Here is a 19,902-nt window from a genome sequence, read left to right on the forward strand (position 1 = left end):
ATTGAGACCAGTGTCTCTTTTTCAATGGTGCCCTGTGTTATATCAATTAACAATCCAAACAGCTTAAACAGATAAAATTACATACAGAGTAGAAAATATATAGAGCAAAATTATTAGACTTGAACACATACATTTCACAATGAACAGGTCTTGTATTTAACCAGTTGAGCTGACAACCATTTTGCACTGTTTCACTAGGGCTTTAGTCATCAATCTAGCAAGAGGGAAATATTTTATTAATGTAGTGGTGTCCCTCCCCCCAGGAAGCTACGACCTTTAGCTTTCACCTGGAATTGTTCATTTATGTCTGAGAAAAAAAAACACTTTCCAAACCATATGATCTAGTACACAAGAAAAGTATAATACAACCTTCTTTACTACTTTGCCAAACATTTCATGACATTAGTGAGAGTCAAAATCTGTAAAATTTGTGAATGTCTAAATTAACATTTGGGCAATTTGACCAGTGTACATCACTCCTATAGACAATGAGAGATGGGCTATGTAAAGGTCTCGATTTTGTCGTTCTGAACAAATGTTTGACTTCCACACAAAATTACTTCTTGACTTATTTTAGGTTTAAGGAAGTGTGTAGGTTTAAACTATTGCTTTAAAGGGAATAGAGGGGGAGGAGGAGAGAGCGCGAGAGATGGGGGGAGTGGGAGAAAGAGGGAAGGAGGGGGAGGAGGGGGAGGAGGTGGAGGGCAGCTGTGTCCGACACACCATACTTACACCTGCAACAGGTAGGCCAGGGGGCGGGACCTGTAGGTGAGACTCATAACATGATAAGGGGGGCAGGTGAAGAAGGGGTGTTGCTGGAGTCAAGGAAGGGAGGGTGTTCCTACGAGCCCCCTGCCAGCGAGACGGGGAGCAGGGAGGAAGTCTGTCCATGGAGCATTTCTGGGTCATTGGGTCGCCTCCAATGAGATTAGATCACCCTCTACAATGTAAAGCAGTTTGAGTACTGGGGGGTTCTCTGTATAAATCCAAGGTGAAACCTCCAGGGGCTAGCCTTCTCTCAGCGGAGAGTCTGCTCTGGGCTGCCTGCGAAAGGTGCTCCTCTGTGGGAAAGAGGAGAGAACAAGAGGCCCCAGAAGAGATCTCCTTATGGTAGTGATGGACAGATCAACTCTCCTTGTTATCTTCCACCTCTTCCTCTTCCTCTTGCTCGGCCTTCTCCCTCCTTTCCTTTTTACAGTCTTACAGTCATTTTCTCCCTTTCCTCCTTCCTCTCCTCCCTCTTTCTCTTCCTCTACCTTCCTCTCCCTCCTTCCCTCTTGGTAAACCTTGTTTAGTCGAGCCAGATTGTGGATAGCTAGCCATGGTTTAGACCACTGTCGCTGTCTGGGTGGGGGGATACAGGACTGGTCCACTGGACTCAGCTCACATGGGGAGAACCTGCTGCTGCTGCCACTCCCCCTCTTACCTGGGATGAGATCACGTTTGGAGGAAACCTGGCACCATCCCTACGGTGAAGCATGGTGGTGGCAGCATCATGCTCCGGGGAGGATTTTCAGGGACAGGGACTGGGAACACGCCCCATTCACATCGACGGGGCTGTAGTGGAGCAGGTCGAGAGTTTCAAGTTCCTTGGTGTCCACATCACCAACAAACTATCATGGTTCAAACACACCAAGACAGTCGTGAAGAGGGCACGACAACGCCTTTTCCACCTCAGGAGACTGAAAAGATTTGGCATTGGTCCCAAGATCCTCAAAAAGTTCTACAGCTGCACCATCGAGAGCTTCCTGACCAGTTGCATCACCGCCTGGTATGGCAACTGCTCGGCATCCGACCGTAAGGCGCTACAGAGGGTAGTGCGTACGGCCCAGTACATCACTGGAGCCAAGCTTCCTGCCATCCAGGACCTATATACTTGGAGGTGTAAGAGGGAGGCCCAAAAAATTGACAAAGACTCCAGTCACCCAAGTCATAGACTGTTCTCTCTGCTACCGCACAGCAAGCGGTACCAGAGTGCCAAGTCTAGGTCCAAAAGGCTCCTTTACAGCTTCTATCCCCAATTCATAAGACTGCTGAACAATTAATCAAATGGCCACCCGGACTATTTACATTGACACCTCCCCCCTTTGTTTTTACACTGGTAATAGGAATCTGGATCGGTTTCCTTTTCTTTTTACCTTGCTTTTGTTATTATTATTTTTTTTTAAACTTTTCTTTTTACATTTCGTAAAATGTTATAATTACAAAAACATTTCATTTTAATTTCAATTTAGTAACATACTGTATCATTCAAATAAATATTATTATTTGTCTAATCATATTTTGCCAGCTAACTGGGTGGCAGGCTGCAATCAGTAGCTGTAATTAAGTACAGCAGCCACCAACCATCTAACGTTAATGCCTCGGATAATGAGGTTAGAAGAACAGCTGAATGGTCGGTAGCTAGCTGGCTCAATTACAGGTACTCTTAAGCGTGAAATAACATTGGAAACAACTAACCACAGTTGCTAAAAGTTACCAGTAGCTACCCACTAGCTAGCTAGCTTTGTTGGTCCAAGTGGTGGGTTAGCTAGCACTCGTGCTTCGCCGGGGTCCACCGAATAGAATACTTACCTACAATAATTACCTACAATAACCTACAATAACTACCTAAGTAAACTACCTATAATACCTGACTACAATACCTACATACAATCTAAATACATGGTTTAAGCTTTACTCAACAACATATAAGAAGCCAGCTTATCTCCTGCTAGAGAAAACACAACCTCTCCCGACAACCTCGAGGCAAGAGACCTTTCTCTCTTTCTCGTCATCTTTCAACTTCTTATTCAGTTCCTTATTTTTCTCTTTTTCCTCCATCTTTAAAAATGTGACTTTCTGCTTGAGGTTCATGGCCAGAAAGCCCACTCTTCCCAGGATGGTCTCTGCTCTCTCTGATGAAACCGTCCCATTGGAGCTCTTGGAATGGGCACGGTCCGCCTCACTCTTCAAACCCTCCCTCGGGCTCACCTCCTCCTTGACGCTCCTCTCTTCACTCTCAATGTCAATGCCTGTCCAATAATCCTAACAGGAAGACATTGACTCTAGATGTAATATTGTTCCAATGTGGCACATTCAATACACATTTGAGTGATCAACATACATTGATGGCCTCATGGGGCACACAATTTAGAGGACAGTAATTGAGGTAACTTGTTTATTTGTATCCCAAACCGATTTTGTTATAGCCATAGATGTTCTTCCTGGGTCCACACCAAACGTAATACAAATGTTAACCCTAGTAAGGGGTGATGTTTTATACTATGAGCATAGATTAGCAGGGTTGGGGTCAATTCAATTTCAATTCCAGTCAATTCAGGAAGTACTTAATTCAATGCTTTGAATTGAAATGGAACAGACCCCCAACCCTGTAGAGTAGAAGTGTAAAATAGGACACCTACCTTTGCCTTTTTCAGCGTCCAGGGCCTAGGTTCCTCATCCTCTGACCTGCATATGGAGGCTCTCACTCTAACAGGCGTCTTAGTGGCCATGCAGAGCAGAGGGGTTGCCAGAGTTAAGTTAGCATCTGGGACCAGCTGGTGAGCATGAGGGCAGCGATCCACCTCTTCACTAGTGCCCTTCCCTTTCTGCTCTGGCTGCTTGTGGTCCTTGTCATGGATGCATGCCAGGCTTGGAGGAAGTGCTAGGACAGGGCTTTTATCACTCATCAGTTCCTCTCTCTTGACAGTGGATGCAACTGCACTTGCCTCTGTGTTAACTGAGCACTATGTGGTGTCCTCAACTGTCTCCTCTGGCTGCTTGTGGCCATTGTTGTTGTGAATGCATTGCAGACCTGGAGGACTTTTATCATCCCAGGTGTAAATAGCAACAGTTGCCTCTGTGTCGACTGAGCACTTTGTAGTGCACTCAACTGTCTTCCATAGCGGTTTGTGGTCATTGTTGTGGGTGCAGGTCAGGATTAGAGGCAGTGTTGCAGGTGCAGGAGGACTTTTTTCAGCCAAACACTCCTCCGTGTGGACAGTGGAAACAGAAACGGCTGCTTCCCTGGCAACTGGACACTTGTTGGTGTCCTCTACTGCCTCCCCTGGCAGAGTGTGGACAGTGGAGACGGAAACGGCCACTTCCCTGGACACTTGACTCTTGGTGGTGTCCTCTACTGCCTCCTCTGGCTGCTTGTGGCCATTGTCTAGAATGTGTGGCAACTTTGAAGGCAGCATTGGAGCCGGGCTTTTATCACCCAACAGGTTCTCTCCCTGGACAATGGATGTGCCTGCAGTGATCGCTGTGGTAACGGAGGACTCGGTGGCATCCTCTTTTGTCTCCTCTGTCAGTTTGTGGTCAGAGTCTCGAATAAATGGCGAGCTTGGAGGAAGTGCTGCAGGGTCAGGAGGGCTTTGATCAGCTGCCATGTCCTCTTTGAGGTGAGTGGACACATCATTGTTTGTTTCACTGATAACTGGACACTTGGTGGTGTCCTCTACTGCCTCCCCTGGCAGTTTGTAGTCAACTTCAAAGACAGGTGGCAGACTTGGAGGCAGCATTGGGACAGGGCATTTAGCTGCTGATCTGTACACTCCAAAATCAACAGTAGCTGTGCCTGCAGTGGTCTCTGTAGCAACTGAGACCTCATAGGTATCCTCTACTGTCTGCTCTGATGGCATGAAGTCATCGTCAAAGACTGTTGGCAGGCATGTAGGCAGCACTGAAGGAAGACTTCTAGCTGCCCATCGATTCTCTCCCTTGACAGTGGCTGTGGTAGCAGTGGTCTCTGTGGCAACTGGGCACTCTGTGGCTGAAACAGCAGGCTTAGACGTTTCGAGGAAATTGAATGAATTGCCAATGAACCGCTGAGCCAGGGGTGGGAGGGAGTAATGATAGAATCTGTCCTCTTCCTCAACATTAGATATTGCCACTGGAGCAACTGAGACCTCAGTGGTGCCCTCTACTGCCTGATGTGGCTGCATGGAGTCTTCGTCAAAGAAGTGTGGCAGGTATCGATGCAGCATTGAGGAAAGATGTATATCTGTCCATAGGTCCTCTCGTATACCTGTAGATACATCTGCAGTGGCCTCTGTGGCAACTGGGCATTCAGCAGACTGGCAGGTTTCAGGGACAAAGTATGAAAATACAATGAACCGCTGTGCATCCTGAGCGCGTATGGCAAATGGAGAGGGGGGATGCAACATGGTAGGTATAGGCCTCTGATTGGTGAAAGCCAGTGGTGGGAGGGAGTCAATACAGGGAGCCATGAACTCAGTGAGAGGACAGTTGCTCACATCTCACACATTCTGCGTGAGAAAAGAAACAGACATGATGAAAGTGATCACATTCAGTACATACATACATACTGTATGAGTCAGCACTACTTACTTATACATCACATATACATATATATATATATAGTGTCCTCTAAGATGCTCTGCACCAGTCTGTCCCAACCCTTGGTCCCCTAGCCAATGGGCCAGCTAAGTGTAAAAATACATGCCCCACACCCAGCATAACATTTGACATTTTAGCCATTTATCAGACGCTTTTATCCAGAACGACTTATAGTTAGTTAGTGCATTCAACTTAAGGTAGCTAGGTGAGACAACCACATAATCCTGATATGAGCGTCTATGATAGAACGGTTGTTTATTTTTTATGACCAGACAACCATAAGAACTGAGGACATAAATTCACTGAAACAGACAGACACGATACAACACATTTAGACAAGAACAGTTATAAGCATTGCCATGGTGTAGCCTAATACAAAAAGAAATAAGGACAAAACATTGTTAGCTTACATTCCATGGCATATGGAACATTTTGCCCTTACAATAACTTATATTTGCTTTAATTAATATTGTTAAACAGAACTCTTGTCGACTTTGTCAAAGTTGGTCTTGTTACCTCCTCAATCAGTCCTGGCATTTTCCTCGTCTTGAACCAAATCCTCTTCATCTTCTTCTCCTGATCCTTCTGGATCTGCAAAACCAGAGCCAACCTGGCTCCCAGCTCCATCACGTAGTCTGTCTAGATCGCCCTTTCCTCCAACCGACACTCACCCCTCCTCTGTGTCAGCGTTGAACCCTCCATGTCTTCCTCTTAGCTAACAATAACTCTGGAAAATACACAACGTTGTAGTAAGTGGGTGTTGCTAACCAAATAATAATGCATCTCTTTACAATGTGCACACGTTTTCTTCCCAGCTACTTACAATTAATCAAGTGAGAATCCTGATCCAGATATGTTTAGGCAATAGGCCTATCTGAATTACTAGTAAAAAGTTGGCTACTGGAAAAGCGACCAAGTTCAAATGAATCGATTTTGGCTGTTCTTATCATTTCGTGAACAATATCCTTCATGACATCATCATTGTGATGCAAGGCGTTGCCATGGCAGATGAAAAAGCACAACACAGACTTTAAAAAGCAAGCTTCAGGGTCTTTCTGTACCTTACTATTGAGCCTTATTCAACCCCTCATGTAGCTCTACTCCATATTGGGCCTGGTTCTCACAAACCACACTAATCACTTCCATCATATCATTGAAAACACTGTGTTTTGGGTAGAAAATGACTCTATATCCATGCAGGACCTAACTTGTACAGTTTCATCTATTTTAAAAACCAAGGAGGGAAAAATGCCAGTCTTCTCTTTGAGTGCCCTTGAGTGCACCTCAATTTAAAGAGGTCTATCAATTCAACCATTTGAAATGGATGTCCATTCAATTAAGAACATATTATTCTTATTAGAAATGAATCAGCTACAAATTAGGTAGGCGTACTTGTTTTTTTACACAACCTACTCTTTTGGTACATATTTATTGAGATAATTGATTACAACATATGTTGGTGATTAACACAGAGAGAGGTTTTTTTTCTGTCATCAATAGAATGCATTAGCCATTAGGCTGGCTCACTACAATTGTAACATGACATCTCAGGTGTCAGGATGAAGCATTTTCTCACAAAAAGAGGACTCAAGCAAACTATCTCTCTTCAACAGTTTCACTAGTCATGTTAGGTCTACTTAAAATGTCACATTCATACACAAGTAATTTGAAAATAAGTTATACTACTGAAACACATTCACAATAAGTTATATTACAACCTACCTCTGAAGTAAGCAGTGTGTTCTCTCACTAATGAAATAGGACATTAATAATTTGTCAGTGGTTAGTTGAATCAGTCTCTTTGCACTGTTCAGTTTGTCTGTGCAACAGGTAACCTTCCAGAATCGGAATCTTGTGATGTCACAATGGAGTCCCCATTGCCATGGTTACCCTCAGCAGCTTTCATGTGTTATCAAATGCTGGCACAATTTAGTTTATTTATTTTAGATTTTTTGTACCTATGCAGCACAGTCATACCTAATATATACAATGAATCCATATAACCTAATTTTTTATTAAAATAAAATGCTGTAACTCATGTAAAATGGTTGACCATTCAAACGACATGTGTTTTGCCTAATTAAAAGTCTATATGTTTTAGATATCATAAATAGCAGCCAGGCTTACTTAGGTTGTTTGTTCGATCTCAGCCTACCACTAATGCCAATATTTTTCATCATCATCATCATCATCATCAATGAAATACATAGGCTACCTTACTACAGTAAAACAAGTCTTCCATAGTCTATGTCACCTCAGTAACAAAGTTCCAAAAAAGAAATGAGGGTTCAAGAAAACATCTCTCTTCAATGGCCTCAGCTATTAGCCATATGATCAACAAGGTCAACTGCAGCACTAAAATCAAGAAGCAGCTCATCCACAAGTTTATCTTGGTCAAGTGATCTGAGCCATTGATCGATTAAATCAACGAGAGCTGTTGCAGTCGAGTGATCCTTACGGTATCTTTACGGTACGCATGCTCATAGAGGGATAAAATTAGCTGGATGTGTAATTATATAGGCCCAAAAAATGTAATTGAAGAGTAGGTGTCATTGATGTTTAGCATTTAAGTTTAATAAATAATTAAATAAAGAAATCAATATCAGCTGACTATAGAAAAGTATTGTTTAAAATTATGTTTGAACATTTTCTTATCCGTGTCTTTCCAGTTGATATAACCAAACAGACAACCTTTGTTGCTCAAGAGCGTCACACATTCCTCCATTCATTCTCTATCATATTCCCCTCCATCAAATTCCTCTATCATATTCCCTCCATCATATTCTCTCTATTATATTTCTCTCCATCATATTCCACTCCATCATAATACTCGCTATCATATTCCCTCTATCATATTCCTCTTTATTTTTACAGGGAATCCCAATTGAGACCAGTGTCTCTTTTTCAATGGTGCCCTGTGTTATATCAATTAACAATCCAAACAGCTTAAACAGATAAAATTACATACAGAGTAGAAAATATATAGAGCAAAATTATTAGACTTGAACACATACATTTCACAATGAACAGGTCTTGTATTTAACCAGTTGAGCTGACAACCATTTTGCACTGTTTCACTAGGGCTTTAGTCATCAATCTAGCAAGAGGGAAATATTTTATTAATGTAGTGGTGTCCCTCCCCCCAGGAAGCTACGACCTTTAGCTTTCACCTGGAATTGTTCATTTATGTCTGAGAAAAAAAACACTTTCCAAACCATATGATCTAGTACACAAGAAAAGTATAATACAACCTTCTTTACTACTTTGCCAAACATTTCATGACATTAGTGAGAGTCAAAATCTGTAAAATTTGTGAATGTCTAAATTAACATTTGGGCAATTTGACCAGTGTACATCACTCCTATAGACAATGAGAGATGGGCTATGTAAAGGTCTCCATTTTGTCGTTCTGAACAAATGTTTGAATTCCACACAAAATTACTTCTTGACTTATTTTAGGTTTAAGGAAGTGTGTAGGTTTAAACTATTGCTTTAAAGGGAAGAGAGGGGGAGGTGGAGAGAGCGCGAGAGATGGGGGGAGTGGGAGAAAGAGGGAAGGAGGGGGAGGAGGGGGAGGAGGGGGAGGAGGTGGAGGGCAGCTGTGTCCGACACACCATACTTACACCTGCAACAGGTAGGCCAGGGGGCGGGACCTGTAGGTGAGACTCATAACATGATAAGGGGGGCAGGTGAAGAAGGGGTGTTGCTGGAGCCAAGGAAGGGAGGGTGTTCCTACGAGCCCCCTGCCAGCGAGATGGGGAGCAGGGAGGAAGTCTGTCCATGGAGCATTTCTGGGTCATTGGGTCGCCTCCAATGAGATTAGATCACCCTCTACAATGTAAAGCAGTTTGAGTACTGGGGGGTTCTCTGTATAAATCCAAGGTGAAACCTCCAGGGGCTAGCCTTCTCTCAGCGGAGAGTCTGCTCTGGGCTGCCTGCGAAAGGTGCTCCTCTGTGGGAAAGAGGAGAGAACAAGAGGCCCCAGAAGAGATCTCCTTATGGTAGTGATGGACAGATCAACTCTCCTTGTTATCTTCCACCTCTTCCTCTTCCTCTTGCTCGGCCTTCTCCCTCCTTTCCTTCTTACAGTCTTACAGTCCTTCTTACAGTCATTTTCTCCCTTTCCTCCTTCCTCTCCTCCCTCTTTCTCTTCCTCTACCTTCCTCTCCCTCCTTCCCTCTTGGTAAACCTTGTTTAGTCGAGCCAGATTGTGGATAGCTAGCCATGGTTTAGACCACTGTCGCTGTCTGGGTGGGGGGATACAGGACTGGTCCACTGGACTCAGCTCACATGGGGAGAACCTGCTGCTGCTGCCACTCCCCCTCTTACCTGGGATGAGATCACGTTTGGAGGAAACCTGGCACCATCCCTACGGTGAAGCATGGTGGTGGCAGCATCATGCTCCGGGGAGGATTTTCAGGGACAGGGACTGGGAACACGCCCCATTCACATCGACGGGGGTGTAGTGGAGCAGGTCGAGAGTTTCAAGTTCCTTGGTGTCCACATCACCAACAAACTATCATGGTTCAAACACACCAAGACAGTCGTGAAGAGGGCACGACAACGCCTTTTCCACCTCAGGAGACTGAAAAGATTTGGCATTGGTCCCAAGTTCCTCAAAAAGTTCTACAGCTGCACCATCGAGAGCTTCCTGACCAGTTGCATCACCGCTTGGTATGGCAACTGCTCGGCATCCGACCGTAAGGCGCTACAGAGGGTAGTGCGTACGGCCCAGTACATCACTGGAGCCAAGCTTCCTGCCATCCAGGACCTATATACTTGGAGGTGTAAGAGGGAGGCCCAAAAAATTGACAAAGACTCCAGTCACCCAAGTCATAGACTGTTCTCTCTGCTACCGCACAGCAAGCGGTACCAGAGTGCCAAGTCTAGGTCCAAAAGGCTCCTTAACAGCTTCTATCCCCAATTCATAAGACTGCTGAACAATTAATCAAATGGCCACCCGGACTATTTACATTGACACCTCCTCCCTTTGTTTTTACACTGGTAATAGGAATCTGGATCGGTTTCCTTTTCTTTTTACCTTGCTTTTGTTATTATTATTATTTTTTAAAGTTTTATTTTTACATTTCGTAAAATGTTATAATTACAAAAACATTTCATTTTAATTTCAATTTAGTAACATACTGTATCATTCAAATAAATATTATTATTTGTCTAATCATATTTTGCCAGCTAACTGGGTGGCAGGCTGCAATCAGTAGCTGTAATTAAGTACAGCAGCCACCAACCATCTAACATTAATGCCTCGGATAATGAGGTTAGAAGAACAGCTGAATGGTCGGTAGCTAGCTGGCTCAATTACAGGTACTCTTAAGCGTGAAATAACATTGGAAACAACTAACCACAGTTGCTAAAAGTTACCAGTAGCAACCCACTAGCTAGATAGCTTTGTTGGTCCAAGTGGTGGGTTAGCTAGCACTCGTGCTTCGCCGGGGTCCACCGAATAGAATACTTACCTACAATAATTACCTACAATAACCTACAATAACTACCTAAGTAAACTACCTATAATACCTGACTACAATACCTACATACAATCTAAATACATGGTTTAAGCTTTACTCAAGAACATATAAGAAGCCAGCTTATCTCCTGCTAGAGAAAACACAACCTCTCCCGACAACCTCGAGGCAAGAGACCTTTCTCTCTTTCTCGTCATCTTTCAACTTCTTATTCAGTTCCTTATTTTTCTCTTTTTCCTCCATCTTTAAAAATGTGACTTTCTGCTTGAGGTTCATGGCCAGAAAGCCCACTCTTCCCAGGATGGTCTCTGCTCTCTCTGATGAAACCGTCCCATTGGAGCTCTTGGAATGGGCACGGTCCGCCTCACTCTTCAAACCCTCCCTCGGGCTCACCTCCTCCTTGACGCTCCTCTCTTCACTCTCAGTGTCAATGCCTGTCCAATAATCCTAACAGGAAGACATTGACTCTAGATGTAATATTGTTCCAATGTGGCACATTCAATACACATTTGAGTGATCAACATACATTGATGGCCTCATGGGGCACACAATTTAGAGGACAGTAATTGAGGTAACTTGTTTATTTGTATCCCAAACCGATTTTGTAATAGCCATAGATGTTCTTCCTGGGTCCACACCAAACGTAATACAAATGTTAACCCTAGTAAGGGGTGATGTTTTATACTATGAGCATAGATTAGCAGGGTTGGGGTCAATTCAATTTCAATTCCAGTCAATTCAGGAAGTACTTAATTCAATGCTTTGAATTGAAATGGAACAGACCCCCAACCCTGTAGAGTAGAAGTGTAAAATAGGACACCTACCTTTGCCTTTTTCAGCGTCCAGGGCCTGGGTTCCTCATCCTCTGACCTGCATATGGAGGCTCTCACTCTAACAGGCGTCTTAGTGGCCATGCAGAGCAGAGGGGTTGCCAGAGTTAAGTTAGCATCTGGGACCAGCTGGTGAGCATGAGGGCAGCGATCCACCTCTTCACTAGTGCCCTTCCCTTTCTGCTCTGGCTGCTTGTGGTCCTTGTCATGGATGCATGCCAGGCTTGGAGGAAGTGCTAGGACAGGGCTTTTATCACTCATCAGTTCCTCTCTCTTGACAGTGGATGCAACTGCACTTGCCTCTGTGTTAACTGAGCACTATGTGGTGTCCTCAACTGTCTCCTCTGACTGCTTGTGGTCATTGTTGTTGTGAATGCATTGCAGACCTGGAGGACTTTTATCATCCCAGGTGTAAATAGCAACAGTTGCCTCTGTGTCGACTGAGCACTTTGTAGTGCACTCAACTGTCTTCCATAGCGGTTTGTGGTCATTGTTGTGGGTGCAGGTCAGGATTAGAGGCAGTGTTGCAGGTGCAGGAGGACTTTTATCAGCCAAACACTCCTCCGTGTGGACAGTGGACACAGAAACGGCTGCTTCCCTGGCAACTGGACACTTGTTGGTGTCCTCTACTGCCTCCCCTGGCAGAGTGTGGACAGTGGAGACGGAAACGGTCGCTTCCCTGGACACTTGACTCTTGTTGGTGTCCTCTACTGCCTCCTCTGGCTGCTTGTGGCCATTGTCTAGAATGTGTGGCAACTTTGAAGGCAGCATTGGAGCCGGGCTTTTATCACCCAACAGGTTCTCTCCCTGGACAATGGATGTGCCTGCAGTGATCGCTGTGGTAACGGAGGATTCGGTGGCATCCTCTTTTGTCTCCTCTGTCAGTTTGTGGTCAGAGTCTCGGATACATGGCGAGCTTGGAGGCAGTGCTGCAGGGTCAGGAGGGCTTTGATCAGCTGCCATGTCCTCTTTGAGGTGAGTGGACACATCATTGTTTGTTTCACTGATAACTGGACACTTGGTGGTGTCCTCTACTGCCTCCCCTGGCAGTTTGTAGTCAACTTCAAAGACAAGTGGCAGACTTGGAGGCAGCATTGGGACAGGGCATTTAGCTGCTGATCTGTACACTCCAAAATCAACAGTAGCTGTGCCTGCAGTGGTCTCTGTAGCAACTGAGACCTCATAGGTATCCTCTACTGTCTGCTCTGATGGCATGAAGTCATCGTCAAAGACTGTTGGCAGGCATGTAGGCAGCACTGAAGGAAGACTTCTAGCTGCCCATCGATTCTCTCCCTTGACAGTGGCTGTGGTAGCAGTGGTCTCTGTGGCAACTGGGCACTCTGTGGCTGAAACAGCAGGCTTAGAGGTTTCGAGGAAATTGAATGAATTGCCAATGAACCGCTGAGCCAGGGGTGGGAGGGAGTAATGATAGAATCTGTCCTCTTCCTCAACATTAGATATTGCCACTGGAGCAACTGAGACCTCAGTGGTGCCCTCTACTGCCTGATGTGGCTGCATGGAGTCTTCGTCAAAGAAGTGTGGCAGGTATCGATGCAGCATATCTGTCCATAGGTCCTCTCGTATACCTGTAGATACATCTGCAGTGGCCTCTGTGGCAACTGGGCATTCAGCAGACTGGCAGGTTTCAGGGACAAAGTATGAAAATACAATGAACCGCTGTGCATCCTGAGCGCGTATGGCAAATGGAGAGGGGGGATGCAACATGGTAGGTATAGGCCTCTGATTGGTGAAAGCCAGTGGTGGGAGGGAGTCAATACAGGGAGCCATGAACTCAGTGAGAGGACAGTTGCTCACATCTCACACATTCTGCGTGAGAAAAGAAACAGACATGATGAAAGTGATCACATTCAGTACATACATACATACTGTATGAGTCAGCACTACTTACTTATACATCACATATATATATATATATATATATATATATATATATATATAGTGTCCTCTAAGATGCTCTGCACCAGTCTGTCCCAACCCTTGGTCCCCTAGCCAATGGGCCAGCTAAGTGTAAAAATACATGCCCCACACCCAGCATAACATTTGACATTTTAGCCATTTATCAGACGCTTTTATCCAGAACGACTTATAGTTAGTTAGTGCATTCAACTTAAGGTAGCTAGGTGAGACAACCACATAATCCTGATATGAGCGTCTATGATAGAACAGTTGTTTATTTTTTATGACCAGACAACCATAAGAACTGAGGACATAAATTCACTGAAACAGACAGACACGATACAACACATTTAGACAAGAACAGTTATAAGCATTGCCATGGTGTAGCCTAATACAAAAAGAAATAAGGACAAAACATTGTTAGCTTACATTCCATGGCATATGGAACATTTTGCCCTTACAATAACTTATATTTGCTTTAATTAATATTGTTAAACAGAACTCTTGTCGACTTTGTCAAAGTTGGTCTTGTTACCTCCTCAATCAGTCTTGGCATTTTCCTCGACTTGAACCAAATCCTCTTCATCTTCTTCTCCTGATCCTTCTGGATCTGCAAAACCAGAGCCAACCTGGCTCCCAGCTCCATCACGTAGTCTGTCTAGATCGCCCTTTCCTCCAACCGACACTCACCCCTCCTCTGTGTCAGCGTTGAACCCTCCATGTCTTCCTCTTAGCTAACAATAACTCTGGAAAATACACAACGTTGTAGTAAGTGGGTGTTGCTAACCAAATAATAATGCATCTCTTTACAATGTGCACACGTTTTCTTCCCAGCTACTTACAATTAATCAAGTGAGAATCCTGATCCAGATATGTTTAGGCAATAGGCCTATCTTAATTACTAGTAAAAAGTTGGCTACTGGAAAAGCGACCAAGTTCAAATGAATCGATTTTGGCTGTTCTTATCATTTCGTGAACAATATCCTTCATGACATCATCATTGTGATGCAAGGCGTTGCCATGGCAGATGAAAAAGCACAACACAGACTTTAAAAAGCAAACTTCAGGGTCTTTCTGTACCTTACTATTGAGCCTTATTCAACCCCTCATGTAGCTCTACTCCATATTGGGCCTGGTTCTCACAAACCACACTAATCACTTCCATCATATCATTGAAAACACTGTGTTTTGGGTAGAAAATGACTCTATATCCATGCAGGACCTAACTTGTACAGTTTCATCTATTTTAAAAACCAAGGAGGGAAAAATGCCAGTCTTCTCTTTGAGTGCCCTTGAGTGCACCTCAATTTAAAGAGGTCTATCAATTCAACCATTTGAAATGGATGTCCATTCAATTAAGAACATATTATTCTTATTAGAAATGAATCAGCTACAAATTAGGTAGGCGTACTTGTTTTTTTACACAACCTACTCTTTTGGTACATATTTATTGAGATAATTGATTACAACATATGTTGGTGATTAACACAGAGAGAGGTTTTTTTTCTGTCATCAATAGAATGCATTAGCCATTAGGCTGGCTCACTACAATTGTAACATTACATTTACATTTTACATTTTAGTCATTTAGCAGACGCTCTTATCCAGAGCGACTTACAGGAGCAATTAGGGTTAAGTGCCTTGCTCAAGGGCACATTTACCCCATTTAGCAGATGCTCTTATCCAGAGTGACTTACAAATTGGTGCATTCACCCTATAGCTAGTGGGATAACCACGTTACAAATTTTTTTTTGGTTTGTTTTTTCTCCTTTTTTTTTTTTTTTTTTTTGGGGGGGGGGGGGGGGGGGGGGTGTGGGTTGGGGTACGGGGGGTAGAAGGATTACATTATCCTATCCCAGGTATTCCTTAAAGAGGTGGGGTTTCAAATGTCTCCGGAAGGTGGTGAGTGACTCCGCTGTCCTGGCGTCGTGAGGGAGCTTGTTCCACCATTGGGGTGCCAGAGCAGCGAACAGTTTTGACTGGGCTGAGCGGGAGCTATGCTTCCGCAGAGGAAGGGGAGCCAGCAGGCCAGAGGTGGATGAACGCAATGCCCTCGTTTGGGTGTAGGGACTGATCAGAGCCTGAAGGTACGGCGGTGCCGTTCCCCTCACTGCTCCATAAGCAAGCACCATGGTCTTGTAACGGATGCGAGCTTCAACTGGAAGCCAGTGGAGTGTGCGGAGGAGGGGGGTGACGTGAGAGAACTTGGGAAGGTTGAACACCAGACGGGCGGCGGCATTCTGGATGAGTTGTAGGGGTTTAATGGCACAGGCAGGGAGCCCAGCCAACAGCGAGTTGCAGTAATCCAGACGGGAGATGACAAGTGCCTGGATTAGGACCTGTGCCGCTTCCTGTGTAAGGCAGGGTCGTACTCTCCGAATGTTGTAGAGCGTGGATCTGCAGGATCGGGTCACCGCCTTGATGTTAGCGGAGAACGACAGGGTGTTGTCCAGGGTCACGCCAAGGCTCTTCGCACTCTGGGAGGAGGACACAACGGAGTTCTCAATCGTGATGGCGAGGTCATGGAACGGGCAGTCCTTCCCCGGGAGGAAGAGCAGCTCCGTCTTGCCAGGGTTCAGCTTGAGGTGGTGATCCGACATCCATACTGATATGTCTGCCAGACATGCAGAGATGCGATTCGCCACCTGGTTATCAGAAGGGGGAAAGGAGAAGATTAGTTGTGTATCGTCAGCGTAGCAATGATAGGAGAGGCCATGTGAGGATATGACAGAGCCAAGTGACTTGGTGTATAGGGAGAATAGGAGAGGGCCTAGAACTGAGCCCTGGGGGACACCAGTGGTGAGAGCACGTGGTGCGGAGACAGCTTCTCGCCACGCCACTTGGTAGGAGCGACCGGTCAGGTAGGACGCAATCCAGGAGTGAGCCGCGCCGGAGATGCCCAGCTCGGAGAGGGTGGAGAGGAGGATCTGATGGTTCACAGTATCAAAGGCAGCAGACAGGTCTAGAAGGACAAGAGCAGAGGAGAGAGAGTTAGCTTTAGCAGTGCGGAGAGCCTCCGTGACACAGAGAAGAGCAGTCTCAGTTGAATGACCAGTCCTGAAACCTGACTGGTTTGGATCAAGAATGTCATTCTGAGAGAGACAGCAAGAGAGTTGGCTAAAGACGGCACGCTCAATAGTTTTGGAAAGAAAAGAAAGAAGGGATACTGGTCTGTAGTTGTTGACGTCAGTGGGATCGAGTGTTGGTTTTTTGAGAAGGGGTGCATCTCTCGCTCTCTTGAAGACGGAAGGGACATAGCCAGCGGTCAAGGATGAGTTGATCAGCGAGGTGAGGTAGGGGAGAAGGTCACCGGAGATGGTCTGGAGAAGAGAGGAGGGGATGGGGTCAAGCGGGCAGGTTGTTGGGCGGCCTGCAGTCACAAGTCGCAGGATTTTATCTGGAGAGAGAGGGGAGAAAGAAGTCAAAGCATAGGGTAGGGCAGTGTGAGTAGGACCAGCAGTGTCATTAGACTTAACAAACGAGGATCGGATGTCGTCAACCTTCTTTTCAAAGTGGTTGACGAAGTCATCCACCGAGAGAGAGGAGGGGGGGAGGGGATTCAGCAGGGAGGAGAATGTGGCAAAGAGCTTCCTAGGGTTAGAGGCAGATGCTTGGAATTTAGAGTGGTAGAAAGTGCCTTAGCAGCAGAAACAGATGAAGAAAATGTAGAGAGGAGGGAGTGAAAAGATGCCAGGTCGGCAGGGAGTTTAGTTTTCTTCCATTTCCGCTCCGCTGCCCGGAGCTCTGTTCTGTGAGCTCGCAATGAGTCATCAAGCCACGGAGCTGGAGGGGAGGACCGAGCCGGCCGGGAGGATAGGGGACACAGAGAGTCAAAGGATGCAGAAAGGGAGGAGAGGAGGGTTGAGGAGGCAGAATCAGGAGATTGGAGGGAGAAGGATTGAGCAGAGGGAAGTGATGATAGGATGGAAGAGGAGAGAGTAGTGGGAGAGAGAGAGCGAAGGTTGCGGCGGCGCATTACCATCTGTGTAGGGGCAGAGTGAGTAGTGTTGGAGGAGAGCGAGAGAGAAAAGGACACAAAGTAGTGGTCGGAGACATGGAGGGGAGTTGCAGTGAGATTAGTAGAAGAGCAGCATCTAGTAAAGATGAGGTCAAGCGTATTGCCTGCCTTGTGAGTAGGGAGGGACGGTGAGAGGGTGAGGTCAAAAGAGGAGAGGAGTGGAAAGAAGGAGGCAGAGAGAAATTAGTCAAATGTAGACGTAGGGAGGTTGAAATCCCCCAAAACTGTGAGGGGTGAGCCATCCTCAGGAAAGGAGCTTATCAAGGCGTCAAGCTCATTGATGAACTCTCCAAGGGAACCTGGAGGGCGATAGATGACAAGGATATTAAGCTTAGATGGGCTAGTGACTGTGACAGCATGGAATTCAAATGAGGAGATAGACAGATGGGTTAGGGGAAAAATTGAGAATGTCCACTTGGGAGAGATGAGGATTCCTGTGCCACCACCCCTCTGACCAGATGCTCTCGGGGTATGCGAGAACACATGGTCAGACGAGGAGAGAGCAGTAGGAGTAGCAGTGTTTTCAGTGGTAATCCATGTTTCCGTCAGCGCCAGGAAGTCGAGGGAATGGAGGTTAGCATAGGCTGGGATGAAGTCAGCTTTGTTGGCAGCAGAACGGCAGTTCCAGAGGCTGCCTGAGACCTGGAACTCCAGGTGTGGGGTGCGTGCAGGGACCACCAGGTTAGAGAGGCAGCAGCCACGCGGTGTGAGGCGTTTGTGTGGCCTGTGCGGAGAGGAGAGAACAGGGATAGGCAGAGGCAGAGGCATAGTTGACAGGCTGTAGCAAATGGCTACAATAATGCAGAGGAGATCGGAATGAAATGAATTAAACATCAGGAAAAGGAGTGAGTAGGGCCTCCCTCGCCAAAACTTACACCTCAGAAACTATAATTGTTTCACTGAACCATCCAGATAAAAACTCTCCCAACTTCCACTTTTAGAAATTAGAATTGTTGTGAACTACAGCAGTTCAATGTTTCAAGGAATAGACTCAACTTGCTTTGTTCAGCTAGCTAAATATGACACCATGGCTGACTAGCATGCTAGCATCCAATAACACACAGTTTAGCACCAATGGCACCATTGCTGACTAGCATGCTAGCATCAAATAACACACAGTTTAGCACAAATGGCACCATGGCTGACCAGCATGCTAGCATCCAATAACACACAGTTTAGCACCAATACTTGGTAACAACAAACGACCGATAGTGTTTTAACACGCTAAACAGATAATTCGTGTCTGTGTCTAGTTCCTATCATAACGCAGCAATAATTAAACGTTGGCTAGCTAGTACAAATATATTGTATTTAGCTGCTGCGGTACAGTTAGCTAGTCGTGATTGGCTACTGTGTTGACTTTGTATGAGACACGGCTAGCTAGCTGGCTAGCTTCGTGCTAATCCCCGGCATAGCCGAATATAATGCTAACCTACAATAACTATCCACAACAGCCCGCGATGCCTACTTACAATAACCAACTACGTTCTAAATACATAATTAAGCCTTACTCGACAAAGCCCAAGCTATGTACAAAGCCAAACTTACCCGACGCCAGCTGATATTTGTCTTCTGCAATCAGTAGGTGTAATTAAGTACAGTAGGTACTAACTACCTAACGCTGATGCCTCAGATAATGAAGTTAGAAAAACGGCTGAAATGGTAGAAAGCTAGCTGGCTTAATTACAGGTACTCTTAAGCGTGAATAACATTGGAAACAGCTATCCACCGTGGCATGACATCTCAGGTGTCAGGATGAAGCATTTTCTCACAAAAAGAGGACTCAAGCAAACTATCTCTCTTCAACAGTTTCACTAGTCATGTTAGGTCTACTTAAAATGTCACATTCATACACAAGTAATTTGAAAATAAGTTATACTACTGAAACACATTCACAATAAGTTATATTACAACCTACCTCTGAAGTAAGCAGTGTGTTCTCTCACTAATGAAATAGGACATTAATAATTTGTCAGTGGTTAGTTGAATCAGTCTCTTTGCACTGTTCAGTTTGTCTGTGCAACAGGTAACCTTCCAGAATCGGAATCTTGTGATGTCACAATGGAGTCCCCATTGCCATGGTTACCCACAGCAGCTTTCATGTGTTATCAAATGCTGGCACAATTTAGTTTATTTATTTTAGATTTTTTGTACCTATGCAGCACAGTCATACCTAATATATACAATGAATCCATATAACCTAATTTTTTATTAAAATAAAATGCTGTAACTCATGTAAAATGGTTGACCATTTAAACGACATGTGTTTTGCCTAATTAAAAGTCTATATGTTTTAGATATCATAAATAGC

The sequence above is a fragment of the Coregonus lavaretus genome (genome assembly GCF_964263955.1).
Source record: "Coregonus lavaretus genome assembly, chromosome: 38".
NCBI classification, from domain to species: Eukaryota; Metazoa; Chordata; class Actinopteri; order Salmoniformes; family Salmonidae; genus Coregonus; species Coregonus lavaretus.